General features: G+C 32.5%; 1 pseudogene; it reads right to left on the reverse strand.

The window, feature by feature from the left end:
- The window catches only part of LOC120124761, a 50,534-nt pseudogene that overhangs the window by 22,087 nt on the left and 13,090 nt on the right, over positions 1 to 15,357 (reverse strand).

Consider the following 15,357-nt stretch of genomic DNA (forward strand, 5'->3'; position numbering starts at 1 on the left):
TATGAGACGCATCACTATACACTATAAAGTTCTTTCCAGACTATGGTTGAACTAACACTGGAGCTTCTGTAAGAATCTTCTTTAACTTTTCAAAACTCTCTTGACATTCTTGAGTCCAAACAAATTTTACTTCCTTTTTCAACAGTTTAGTCATGGGTAATGCTATAATCGAAAAGTTTTTAACAAACCTTCGATAATAACCAGCTAACCCCAGAAAACTTCTAACTTCCGATACATTCTTTGGAACTTTCCACTCCAGAATAGCTTTAATCTTTTGGGGATCCACTCGAACTCCTTCTGCAGAAATTACATGTCCAAGGAATGCCACTTCATTCAACCAGAATTCACATTTAGAGAATTTAGCATAAAGCTTCTTGTCTCATAAAATCTGTAAAACAATCTGTAAGTGTGAACTATGCTCTTCTTCTGACTTTGAATATATTAAAATATCATCAATAAACACCACAAAAAACTGATCCAAATACGGTTGGGAAATTCTGTTCATTAAATCCATAAAAGCAACTGGTGCATTCGTAACTCCAAACGGCATCACGATAAATTCATAATGACCATATCTTATTCTAAACGTCGTTTTCGAAATGTCTTTTTCTTGAATCTTTAATTGATGATAACCCGAACGTAGATCAATTTTTGAGAACACTAAAGCTTCCTTTAATTGATCAAATAAATCGTCGATTCGGGGAAGTGGATACTTGTTCTTGATGGTCACTTTATTGAGTTATCTGTAATCGATACAAAGACGCATTGATCCATCTTTCTTCTTAACAAAAAGAACTGGAGCTCCCCAAGGTGATACACTTGGTTTAATAAACCCTTTGTCCAATAACTCCTTTAATTGAATCATTAATTCTTGCAATTCTTTAGGAGCCATTCTGTATGGTGCCATTGCAATGGGCGTTGTTCCTGGTATTATCTCAATATGGAATTCTACCTCTCTGTCAGGAGGTAAACCTATCAACTCTACAGGAAATACATCGAGAAACTCTCTGACTATAGGAATCTCTTCAATCCTTTTCTCCTTGGTTCTAACATCCAGTATATTAGCAATAAACCCTTGACATCCGTGTAGCAGTAACTTCTTTGCAGTCATCACTGAAATCACATTTGCTAATGGATTCCATCTTTCACTAAATACAATAACTTCTATTCCTTCGGAACTTCTCAACGTCACTCTTTTCAATCTACAATCAACATTAGCGTAATAACGATATAACCAATCCATCCCCAGTATCACTTCGAATTTGTCAAAAGGTAATTCCATCATATTAGCAGGAAATTCAATTCCCTGAATCCGTATGGGACACCCTCGGCTCACCATATTTACCCTAGTACTGTGCCCTAATGGATTCATCACTATTACTTCATTGCTAGTAGTTTCTAAATGAATGTTCAACTCTCTTACTAACATACTAGTAATATATGAATATGTAGACCCCGGATCAATCAATACAATAACACCTTTATCAAACAATATAAAGGTACCTGTTATAATATCTGGGTCATCACAATCCTCATTGGTCTTGAGGTTGTACACTCGAGCAGTGGAGTGTATCTCCTGTTGAGCAGAGGACTCTGACTGACCTCTTCCTCTTCCTCTACCTCTTCCTCTCTGGGCTACAGAAACAGACCTCTCTGGCTGTACAAATTCACTGGTTAACATTGGACAATCCCGAACAAAATGCCCAACGTCCCCACATCTAAAGCAGACTCCAGAAATCATCAGACATATCCCTAAATGATTCTTTCCACAATATGGACATTGTCTGGCTTGACTCTGATTAGTTCTCCTAGCTCCAAATCCCACTGACTGAGTTTGTCTACCCCTCACTTAATTTGATCCTTTAGCGGAGGATGCCACTGATTCTGATCTAACCTGGGGTCGAAAACTAGCATCTTTTCCCCTTTTTGATGGTGCGGAACTCGAAGAAACACCCGTTATTTTGACTGACTAAGCTCTTGAATTTTCAAACCTCTCGTTCTGAGCTCTTTCCAGAGCCTTGGCACGGTTAACTACTTCTTGAAATGATGATAAATTCAAGACAATCAACATTTCCTTTAACCGAGGACGTAAACCCTCTACGAACCACTCACAAGCATCCTTTTCAGTAGGAACTAGCTCGATAGCAAAGCGGCTCAATTTATTGAATTCACACTCGTACTCATATACAGTGTGATTCCATTGCTTCAAATTCATGAACTCTTGCTTCATTTGACGAACAAATTGATCTCCAATGTACTTATGCTTGAATTATTCTAAAAATAATGACCAAGTTACTTGGGCATTAGATATCCTCAATGTAACATTGGTCCACCAGATCCTTGCTTGTCCTCTCAACAAGGAAATTACTCCATCCAGCTTCTCAGCATCGGAACAATGAAGTCCCGTAAGCATGACTTTCATGTCATTAAGCCAAAGGTCCGCAATAACAGGACCTTCATTGGCTTCCCCTTTAAACTCTGGAGCTCCCAATCCCTTCAACTCTTTCGCAACATTCATTTTTGGAGTTGAAGTAACAGAAGGTTGGAAACGCGTCAATACCGCATCTAACGTTCTAAAGAATATATCTTGATCATTGACAGGCATTCTAGAGGATGTCTGTTCTTCACTCTGCCTGGCCAGGGCAGGTGAATTACTATTTTTCAGCGGGTCTATCATCTCCCGCTTCATTCCTAGAACTACCTTGTTCGGACATCTATAAAAATACAACCATATAGTTCTATTAGCAAAACAACATACTTACTATTCCATCAGATTAGAAGTTTTCACTATTTTGTTGGCATGTATTCCTTATAAGACACTCTAAAATTCAGTTTATGCCGAGAATCGACTAAACCGTAGCTCTGATACCATTAAATGTAACACCCTTAACTCATATCCGACCCGAATACAAGTCCAAGGTGTCACATTGACTTTTCAAACTTTGACTCTTATTGAAAATCCCGGGAATTTTTAAAACTTTCATTAAAATGAAATACTTTAATTTACATAAGACCATAAAATACAAAATCAATCAGAGTATCTGTAATTAACACTTATTACATTCTAACACTCTATACATAACCAAGTACATACTTTGTCAATTACTTCTGATCTGATCTCTTAGTAGTATTGCTGTCCGTGCTACTTCTATTTCCACTTTTCCTGATTCTTGGTACCTACGTGTAAATCACTTACACGCTAAGTCATAGACTTAGTGAGGCAATAAATGAATATGCAACAATAAACTTATGAATGTTCATACTTACAATTGGATCATGACATTTCAATATGCATGTATCTATCGCACGATAACATATAATGCACATACAAAACTTACCTTTTTGTATCACTTTCACTGTAAATCAGTATTTCAATTGCATAGCCCATGTATATATTATTGAGATTAGAGGTATGTGAGTGCATTGAGGTTGTGCACTAATACTGTCACCACAGCTCGTATCTATTCCCTCATGGGGCACCGAACCTTAGTTCAGTATTCGTCCCGTAGGACTCCTACATCCCGAAGGACTACGTCCCGAAGGACTATTATACACTCGACTCTTGGCATGCCATTTACACCTATAATTCTCATATCGTATACTATGGGCATTATTCTTATATTTCATATGTTCATGTACTCATATCATTTCTCTTGTGATCATGTATCTCATATCACTTCATATCATGTTCTCATATCACAGGTCATATCACATATCATATCACATGAACATATATATATCTTATGCATGTATCACAATAATTATCATGTATGGATGTTCACAACTGTTGTATTATAAAAAGCAACATAGGGATTAGACTTATAACAAATCTTATTCCATTATAATATACATATAGTATGGACTCACCTTAGCTTTGCTTTTATTCGATTCTAATCCTTTGATCGTTCCGGAATAAGCTTACTTTTAGTATCTACATAATCGCATATGGATCTATATCAGTATTATAACTAATATACTCAAATGATTCACTCTTTAGACTAATAGAAAAGTCAATTTCATCTTTTAATGAAGGTATGCATCGATGCACTACTGATGCATCGGTGCATAAAAGGTATTCGATGTAGTATTATTGCTGGGATGCATCGATGCACTGATTGCATTCGATGTTTCACTATTAATGGGATGCATCGATGCACTACTTATGCATCGATGCACGAATTGCATTATATGTCTTTATTTTAAAAGAGTGCATCGATGCACTACCAATGCATCGTTGCACATTCATACAATTTCTGGGTTTTAACCTTGATGCACCGATGCACTATGAATGTGCATCGGTGCACTCTGCCCAGAATCCTCTTTTTGAACCCGAAAGTTCATTCATTTGGATTAAATCCTTCATGTTTAATCCCCTTTTTCATTCTTAACTTTAGTACACATCCTTAAACCAATTTATACTCATTTATTTCATCTTAAACCTTCAAATCCTATCCTTCATATGTAATTTAAGAATTACATTAATAAATCAACATGTTTGAATTCCGTTTTTAACACTTCGTATATCTTAACTAGATTGATGACAAGTCAAATATAACTTTCAATTCTAGTTATGAACTATATTCCAAGATTTCATTTAAGAACTTCAAATCTTAAATATCTCCTAATTCAATCATCATTTGATGTTAAGATAACTTAAGCTTTCCTTAAGCTTAATTATCATCTAATAATCAAAACCCAATATTAAATTTAACAAGAAACTCAATAATCAGAAATCTTACCTTTGCTTTGGTTCACACGTACAAGGAAGAAAGAAGAAGAAGATAACTCTGGAAGGCTTTGGTGTTCTCTTCTTTTCATCCCACTTGTACTCATAAATATCCTTATCCCTTCTTTAATTAATTTTCCTTGCAAATGACTCTTTTGCCCTTCCATCCATTCTTCCTTTCAATTCAATCCTACACGATCATTTACATATAAATCTTTATACTATTCATTCATTCTATTTTAGTCACCAAAATCTTAAACTTTCCAATTTAGTCACTAACCCGGTATTGAGGATGTTACACATAAGAAGAGAAATAATTTTCTCACGTAAACGTATCGTTCACCCTTATCTAATGGGACATAGCACAGTTAAAAGGCTCTAACCATTTCAAATGGTCATAGTGTGTGAGGGGAAACTCATATTCCTTTACCTCGATCGTAGAATAATCAACCCAAAAAAGGCTTAGAAATCTGAAACACAAAAACTTCAAATTAGTATAACTAAATGAGAATTAATTATCAAAATTTAAATTTCATTCATATTAGGTATTTTTAACTAAAAAAGATGATGTATAATCGATTACAGCTTGACTTTTTAAAGAAAAACTCCCCAACGGAGTCGTCAAGCTGTCGAAACAGTCCTCGCGACATTTTAGGGCTTTTTCGAGGATCGATCCAACTTAATATTAGGACATGTCAGGTTTTAAATAAATACATAAATAGAAAAAATTGGAGTCACCATCGACCTTTGGGTTAGGTAAGTCGAATACCTAAAAATATCTTTTAAAATAATTTTAAGAAAAATAATTTTTAAAAAATAAAAAATTGATCTGCTTTTGACCAGAGATTCATTTTGAAAAGGGTTCGAGAGTCAATTATGCGTGGGGGAAGGATTAGCACCCCACAACGCTCAAAATTGGTACCTACACGATTATACGTCATCTAATTATTGAAATTGGCAAATTCGAATAACATTTAAATTATGACATTTTTAAAAAAATAAAAAAAATTATTTTATACAAATAATCCTTAGAAACACACTCCTTGTCAGTTAAGGTGTGCTTCTGTAAATTACTCGAGTAAAATAACATTTAAAAATATTATAAATAACAAAAATTAATAAATATGTAAATAAAGAATTAAAATAATAAATAGAATAAATTTAGGTATTAAATTATAAAACTAATAAAATATCAAGGCCACAATTACAAAAGATTAAATATTTTAGGTGCTACAATTATAAATAAACCAAATTTTATTATTTAAAATTAAAAATATTAAAATTGAAATATTAAAATCCAAAACAAACTAAAGTAATGGCTATAAACAGAAATATCACAAAATTGAGGTACTGTGATGGTAATTTAACCATAATCACTATTCAGAATTAAAATAGAAACTATTAAAAATCTAAGGACTAAATTGGATATTTACCCAAAATACATATAAATATGGTTAGTGACTAAAATATAAACAAAATAAAATTCAAAAACCAAATTAAAATACACAAAAATTAATTTTAGTGACCAAATTGTAAAGATTAAAAATTATAAGTACCTCGAGAATAATTTACCCATACACTAAATACGCAGAAAATCTCTCTCCTAAATGGCGTCATTTAGGGAGGAGTATTTATACCCTAAAAACTGGCCCTAAAGGCCTTAATCTTTCATTTTCTCCATTTTCCCTATCTCTAAGAAGAGAGAAGAGAAAATGTTTGCCTTCTCTCTAAAAACCCTCACCGGAGGAAAACCTACCACCAGGCCGGCCGCCACCGGTCACAGTTCGCCTGCATCCTCTTTCGCCGCCTACAGCAGTCGAAAACATAAAAACAACTCCAAAACGTAGATCACCTTACCCTCAACCCGAATCTAACCTCATTTCTTCCTAAAAACTCTTCGAACACAGTATATCTATAGTTTTTACCTTTGAACCTAGCGCTCCAACGATGATTTGTTAACTCCGATGAAGGTAAGCTTATCTCTTTTCTATTTTCCTTCTTTCAAATGGTTGTTGATTTTTTTTTCATTTGCCTCTGTTTCGAATGGATGCTCGTGGTTAGTTACCCTCTCATTGTTTCTATTTTTCATTATTTTTTGTTGTTCTCCATTCTTCTCTCATTCAAATGGCTACTTCTTCTTGTTATTCTTTTGTAGGTATCATCGAGTCTCTTTTATAAGGCTCTTTGAATCACCCTACAGACTGATCAAATGAGGGAAGCCCGGTGAGTCATCGGGGCTATGGTGGTGACTCACCTAGGGGCGATGCTGATTTATAGTTGGCTGCATTTAACGCACCCAGATCTTCTGGATTTGGCCGGTGGTCTTCAACGACGGTGACTCACATAGCGGTGGTTGTCATAGCCCTAGGGTTATGATGAAAACCTAGGGTTTCTGGAATCATCTGGACTGTCCTGGACCGTTGGATCTATCATAGATCCAACGACTGAGGGTTAGCGGCTGGAAGTTGAAATAAAAGCCTAGCTATTAGGTTCTAGGTTTTTCGGGCCTGTCCTCAGTTGTTGGGCCTCCAGGTCTGGGTGTATTGGGCTTTCGAGTTTTGTAATTGGAACTGGTTTGCTGTTTTGGTCCCTGGCCTAGATTTGTTATAATTGGGCTCATGGGTTGTTGTTTGGGCCTGTAATAAAATTATAATTTAATAATAATAATAATAATGATAATATTAATAATGTATGTGGGACGAAAATGACTGTCTACACGGTAATCATTGAAGCGGAGAACTTAAAAACTATGTCGCTTGATGAACTTATTGGGTACCTTCTCACTCATGAGATGATGGAAAAGGAGGAAGAACAAGAAGAATAGGAGAAACAAGAAAAGAAAGAAAAAGGTGTTGCCTTGAAATCATCTACTCAATATGAAAGTACCCCAAGTGAAGAAGAGGATGAAGAGTAAGACATGGTCAAGTTTGTCAAGAAATTCAAACATTTCTTGACAACCAAAAAAGACAAGAAGCATGAATCGAGCAAGAAGAGAGGTCCCCCCGGTGTTCTTTGAGTGCCAAAGGATGGGAATTGTCAAGTATGAATGTCCTCTCCTAAAGAATAAGGGATCAAGCAAAAAGAAAGAATTTGTGGCGGCTTGGAGTGATGAAGAAAACTCCAATGATGATGAAGTAACCAATCTATGCCTCATGGCCATCAAAAAATATTTAATGGTAACTTGTAACTCTTTTGATTCAAATTTTTATTTGTTTGAAGAGTTACAAGATGTCTATGATGATTTGTATTTGGAATTTGAGACCATGAATTCCAAATATAAGAAATTAATTTCAAATTTTAAAGTTGAAAATTATTTGATTTTGAAAGCAAAAGTTGATTTAGAAAAACAAAATGAAATGTTGAAAAATGATTTTGAGCTTTCAAAAATCAAAATTGATGATTTAGAAAAAAAAAATTTGATTTGAAAGTTAAGCTTGAAAGTTTAACAAAAGAAAAAGAATTAATTTCTAAAATTAACTCATTATGTTTAAAATGACAAAATGCTCACATTGCCATTTTCATGGTCATTTGGAACATACTTTTATTTTAAAGAAAGGAAATTTGAAATTAGACAAGTATGGGTTCCTAAAGGAACAAGAGGCATTGAAACTAATGTTCTAGGATCCAAAGCAAATTGGATACCAAAATCCAAAATAAATGTCTCTTGTAGGTATGCGGGAGCAATGGTGATGAAAGTAAAGATACTCAAATGCTCTAGCCACACTTGATATGGAATGGGTAACCTCTAAGCTTATTTTGATTATATTGCATAATTGGTTGCTCATTTAGTTTAAGGATGTATGAGTTTTAAAATTTTAAATAATTTTATGTTTTTTATCTCATGTATGTTAAAAAGTGTTGTGATGAACATTTTCTAAAGTTTTAATGATTTCTCATAAATGTTTGTTCATCATAATGAATTTTCGTCAAAATTGGTTTTAATACTTTGTTTTTACAAATTTTAATTTTTGACTTAATTTAAATGTTTATGCATGTGATTTTCTTTTTCAAATGATATTTCTCTAACAATTGATATCAAATTTTCAAATGCATAACATTTTTGGATAGTTTCATGCACATACACTTTAATACAACAATTGATATTGCATAAAGTATATTAGACCTGGATATATTGAATTTCTTGTGCTACTAACTTGTTTGTTCATCTTTGTTGAAATATAATGTCTTTTAAGTGTCAAGCTTTCAAAGTCAATTTTTTTTTGAAAACATTTGTTGAGGGGGTGATTTTGTTTTTTCAAATGATTTTAATGCTAAGATTCTCTACTTACTCTCCATTGTTATTTTTGAACCTAAATTTTAAATTATTTTTTATATAACAAAAAGGGGGAGAAATATAGGTTTGAAAAATTCAATTTCAAGAATGAAAAAGGGAGAGATTTAATATTTTCTAAAATATTTCTCTTTTTCATTAAATGTTTTGATAAGGGGAGCTTTTTCCAAAAACTATAATATTTTGATATAACAAATAAGGGAAAAATGTTTTTGGACTAAATTGAATTTATTCAAAGCTTTCATCAAAATAATTCAAAGTCCGATCAAAACCTTAAAATGGGTATTTTGACCAGAAGTTTCGAAACTTCTACAAGAGTTCTGAAACATTCCAAGACAGTTTCCCAAAAAGTTTTGAAACTATCTCAAGAGTTTTGAAACTTTACCTAAAGTTTTGATACTTTGTCTCCAACGATCAAATTTTTCCAAATGCTCTTTCGAAGAGTTTCGAAACTTTTCCCAGAGTTTACAAACTTTTATGTGCAGAAAGTCTTCCAACAGCTCTAAACCTTCCCAAACGGCTAGTAACTCATTCTAACATATAAAAACAAGTTGAGTACACTTGAAAAGTGTTACATAACACCTATCCAAGCAATCAAACACAAGAGAAAAGCTTTTCATTCTTTATTTTCTTACTCTTGTAAATATTTGTGTTTTTGTAAGCTTTAATTTGTAAACACCTTCCTTTTTAGAGGTTTTCTTGTTTACGATTCTTTTCCATTGTAAAGGGGTTTTGGTTCTAGCTAATCCTTTGAAAAACTAGGGTATTTTTAAATGTTATCTCTTTATCCTTGAAAAAGAAAGAACAAATTAGTGGATTTGTTGGAAAATCATAAGTGAGGAGCTTAGGTAGTGGATGTAGAATTCATTGAGGAAGTTGAACCATTATAAATTATTGTGCAAAATTTTCTATCTTTATACTCCTTAGTCCCTAAATTTCAAAAAGTTAATTCACCCCCTCTTAGCATATTTCGGTTGATTAAACGAGCTTCATTGAGCCTAACAAGATGTCTTATTAATATCCCAGGCAATAATGGGAGGTCTTCAAAATCCAAAATCGGGTTTAATTCCCTCAGCATTGGAGCCTTTGACCAATAGCAGCTAATTCCACATCCATGGTGATTGTTATCATCAGCAAGCTTGACGTCTTCATCTGCATATAATAAGGTATTACAACCCGAAAAAATCAACTGATGAGCATGGACTTACAACATCACCATTTTCCTCATATAACTTCACCTGCTTCCAAGATTGATATTTATGTTCTAAAGCACAGTGATGAACTCTCTTCACTGATGAGGATCCATTACAAGCATATATAGAATTACAACTCAGAGACATTATTTTCATTCTTTATTTTCTTTCTCTTATAAATATTTGTGTTTTTGTGAGCTTTAATTTGTAAACACCTTCCTTTTTAGAGGCTTTCTTTTTTACGTTTCTTTTTTATTGTAAAGGGGTTTTGGTTCTTGCTAATCCTTTGAAAAGCTAGGGAATTTGTAAATGTTATCCCTTTATCCTTGAAAAAGAAAGAACAAATTAGTGGATCTTTTTGGAGAATCCAAAGTGAGGAGCTTAGGTAGTGGATGTGGACTTCATTGAGGAAGTTGAACCACTATAAATTATTCTGCAAATTTTTCTATCTTTATACTCCTTACTCCCTAAATTTCAAAAAGTCAATTAATCCCCTCTTGGCATATTTTGGTTGATCAAACGAGCTTCATTGATCCTAACAAGATGTCTTAGTAATATCCCCAGGCAATAATGGGAGGTCTTCAAAATCCAAAGTCGGGATTGGGGGACTTTAAAATCCAAAGTAAGGTTTGATTCCCTCAGTATTGGAGTCTTTGACCAATAGCAGCTAATTCCATATCCATGGTGATTGCTATCATCAGCAAGCTCGACGTCTTCATCTGAATACAATGAGGTATTACTACCTGAAACAACGTCAACTAATGGGCATGGACTTGCAACATCACCATTTGCCCCATATAATTTCACTTGATTCCAATATTGATATTTATGTTCTAAAGCACAGTGATGAACTCTCTTCACTAATGAGGATCCATTACAAGCATCTATAGAATTACAACTCAGAGACATTATTTTCATTCTTTACTTTCTTTCTCTTGTAAATGTTTGTGTTTCTGTGAGCTTTAATTTGTAAACACCTTCCATTTTAGAGGTTTTCTTGTTTACGATTCTTTTCTGTTGTAAAGGAGTTTTGGTTCTAGCTAATCCTTTGAAAAGCTAGGGAATTTGTAAATGTTATCTCTTTATCTTTGAAAAAGAAAGAACAAATTAGTGGATTTGTTGGAAAATTCTAAATGAGGAGCTTAGATAGTGGATGTAGACTTCATTGAGGAAGTTGATCCACTATAAATTTTTGTGCAAATTTTTCTATCTTTATACTCCTTACTCCTTAAATTTCAAAAAGTCAATTCACCTCCTCTTGGCATATTTCGGTTAATCAAACGAGCTTCATTGAGCCTAACAAGATGTCTTATTAATATACCCAGACAATAATGGGAGGTCTTCAAAATCCAAAGTCGGGTTTGAGGGACTTTAAAATCCCAAGTAGGGTTTGATTCCCTCATTATTGAAGCCTTTGACCAATAACAGCTAATTCCACATCCATGGTGATTGCTATCATCAACAAGCTCGACGTCTTCATCCGCATACAATGAGGTATTGCGACCTGAAACAAAATCAACTAATGGGCATGGACTTGCAACATCACCATTTGCCCCATATAACTTCACCTGATTCCAAGATTGATATTTATGTTCTAAAGCACAATGATGAACTCTCTTTACTGATGTGGATCCATTACAAGCATCCATAGAATTACAACTCGGAGACATCGATGTCAAGTTAAGACCTTCATCCTTAAACCCCATTGGTCTTTTAGTGTGGAATTCTCTCTTGTTAGATAATGCATAATCCTTAAAATATCCACTACAAGTATCTTCAAATACATGTCTGGTTCTAACAGGACAATCAATGTTTCGTAGCTGTTTAACATTCCAATAAGGGATCAACTTGGAGTTGGAATTTCCTGGAAAAGAATACAACTCAAAATCATAACTTTGTTCTTTTCTTTTTCCATCAAATGTTAAATACTCTAGAGCTTGAAGTTCATTAGGCTCAAGACCAATTTCAAGACAACCATTTCTTGAATTTGTTTCCCATTTGACATTATCAAACAATGAAGAGAATTTGGTAATGGAATTGGTAGAAGGATCCCTTAATGATCTCACTCTCCTAAGTGCTACAAGGGTTCTTGAGATTGGTAGATCAAGAGAATTTAAACAAATCAAGGTTTGAGTACACAAAACATCATAATAAAAAAATATAATTGAATTCTAGAAACATAAACGACAAACACATAATATTTTTATTCTTTGGGTTAAATTATAAGTCATGTTCTATAAAATGTCTATACCCTATCACAAGTTAAAGTCTTCATTTATAAAATTGTTTATACCTTAACATTTGGTTAAATTATAAGTCATATGCTATAAAATTTTAAGATTTATAAAATAGTTTCTAAAATTATATCTAATTCATAATTATCCAAAATTTATATGGTGGGTAGTTAGTGGGTAGGCGGATGAGGGACGAACAGATGCGAGTCGTGTAAGATATCAAATCCATCACTTACCCACTTCCAACGGCATGTATGACTTTTTATATCCACGCCGACCTATTGCCCATTAAACTTGTACTCGTCTCTGTCCCAATTGAAGCAAGTGTGGTGCTAAATACACAAAATTATATATGTTTGTCATCCCATATTTTAGTCTAAATTAAATTCTAGCAATTTAAACTATCAAGTTAATTGAATTTGAGTATTTTAATTTTTGATATACGTAATTTATTAGATTTGCTATGCTCTTTTACTTGGTTTTAATAAATTCAATTTACAAGCGTAAATAATTAAATCTATAACGGAGTATGCCAACTCAAATGCATAGCCAATGACAAAACTGTTAGCTTCCTTCTTATTTTGTAGAAGGCTGCTTTAGACATGTTAAAATGTCGTTCTCAACAAAAGTTAGATATAGTTGGCCCTTTTTGTCAAGATTGAAGCATAGAGCCTGCTCATCATTAGGGATGGGCATGGGTCGGGTTTTTTGTCCACCCGACCCGACCCGAGAACAGGAGAGCCTTCACCTGAGACCCGACGTGATTCGACCAAAACAAGGTTTTACCCGACCCGAAATAAAAAAAATTATTTTTATTCAATAAAAACAGTGACTTAATTGAAAAAAATTATATATATAAGGGTATTATTGTAATTATCCCTAAATATATAGATTAATATTATATTTTTTCGGGTCGGGTCGGATTTTTTTCACCCTAAACCCGAACCCGAATTTTTTTTTTAGAAAAATCCGACCCGATGAGTAATATTTGTCTCAATTCGAAAAATTATTTTTCGACTCGATTTAACTTGAGAAAATTCAACTCAAATTATTTCAATTCTTAATTTTATAAATTCGATTCGACTTAAGAAATTTTAAATTTAAGGCGAGTTGCAAATTAAAACTCAAATAACTCATGAGTTTTAGCAACTAGTGGATTGATTACTAAATTTAAGTCGATAACCTCAATTCTATCTGATATATGTGTATCACATATAAAAAATTTATGAAGATAATATATATATATATATAGTTATAGTTATAGAAAATCATTTAAATTAGAATCAAATAATATGATAATATTATAAATATTTATAATTAATTCTAAACATAAAATCAAATAAATTAATAAATATAAATAAAATTTATATTATAAAAATAAAAATCATCAAGTTGAATATTTAAAATTTGGAACTTAATTTAACTTGACTTGATATGGAATCTGGATTGTATTGGAATATGCGTCACCAAATTTCAACATTTTCGAGTTTGTTAAAAGGAAAAGATTGATGGTCCAAACGTACCTCTTGATAGGCAATAGTCGCCTTCTCAATTGTCTGCCACATGCTGGGTACAATAACATATGCACCATACCTATCTATCTGCCTAATAAGAGAAATAATGTTGTTAAAGAAATTGGATAAATAAAGATTATATAAAATTATTTAAGAAAAAAATATGAATATTATAGTAATTGATAAATTCGTTGATTATTAAAATTGATTTTATTTTTTATTTTTAATATTAAATTATAAGAAAATAAAAGTGTAATAATTAAAATAATATTTTTTTAAAAACAATTTCCTCTTAAAGTGAAATTGTGAGTTTAAAGAATTAAAATTTTAGTTTAAACTATAATTTAATTATAAAATTTTTGAAATGTCGTAATTTTTGCGCGGATGTTCGATTGAGCCGATTTTTTAATCTATACAATTTTTCTTATATGAAACATCAATGGCATCTTGTCATTATTTTTATCCTGAAAAATATTATTTTCGCATTTGATTTTTTATTAGTAATTTTAAACCTAATTATGTTATTTATTAATTTGTTGGACTTAAAAATGATTCTTTTGTACATAAATATATAATCATTTATAAGGATTTGAAATGTATAATTTTACTTTAAAAATATTGAAAAATTCATTTTGACCTTTGAATTTTGATTTCATTTCAATTTAATCCATTTGGTGCAAAATAAAATTACAAACAAATCGAACTAGCCCAACAAAAACCATCAATTCTGACAATATCAACAGTAAATTGAAAACGAACAAACATTATATTTGTTATATTGTACTAAATTAAATGCACAATTTTATTTTAAACTTTTTGTAATAAGTCCTTGTTGTAACGCCCCAAATTTTAGGTTAGTAATTTGAGTTGATCCGAGAGGTACGTAGATCGTGTGGAGTTTGCAATTAAAGTTGTTGGGCTTAATTAGATGGAAATTGGTCCCGATTAGCCTTAAAAAATGGGATTTTTGCTTAGAAGGCTAAAGTGGAAGGACCAAAAATATAATTATACCATTATTGCAAAAGAGATTGTTATTTTTGGATTTATGTTGGTTTCTAGGAGGGGGTTTAAGGGAAAGCTTAAAAGCTTCTATCTAATTCTTTTTATCTTTTTTCTTCTCATTTCTCCCATCTTCTTTCTCCACCAAGTGCCTTAGCTCAAAGGTCAGTGTTTAGATCTTCATTCATGTTCCTCTAAGCTTTAAATTCGCCCATTAGCCTTCCATTAACATCCCTTATGACTAGAAATTAATATTTTCCATATTTAGCTAGATAAAATGGATAAAGGACGCTTAAGTTCAAAAAGAAAGTAATTGTTGTTGAGAAAGAAGCTTTATTTCAGGATCATCTTAGCAAGGTAGTGTGTTTTTAATATTTTGTGGTGTTGTGACTTCCATAAT

The sequence above is a fragment of the Hibiscus syriacus genome, unplaced genomic scaffold, assembly GCF_006381635.1.
Source record: "Hibiscus syriacus cultivar Baekdansim isolate YM2019G1 unplaced genomic scaffold, ASM638163v2 tig00110429_pilon, whole genome shotgun sequence".
NCBI classification, from domain to species: Eukaryota; Viridiplantae; Streptophyta; class Magnoliopsida; order Malvales; family Malvaceae; genus Hibiscus; species Hibiscus syriacus.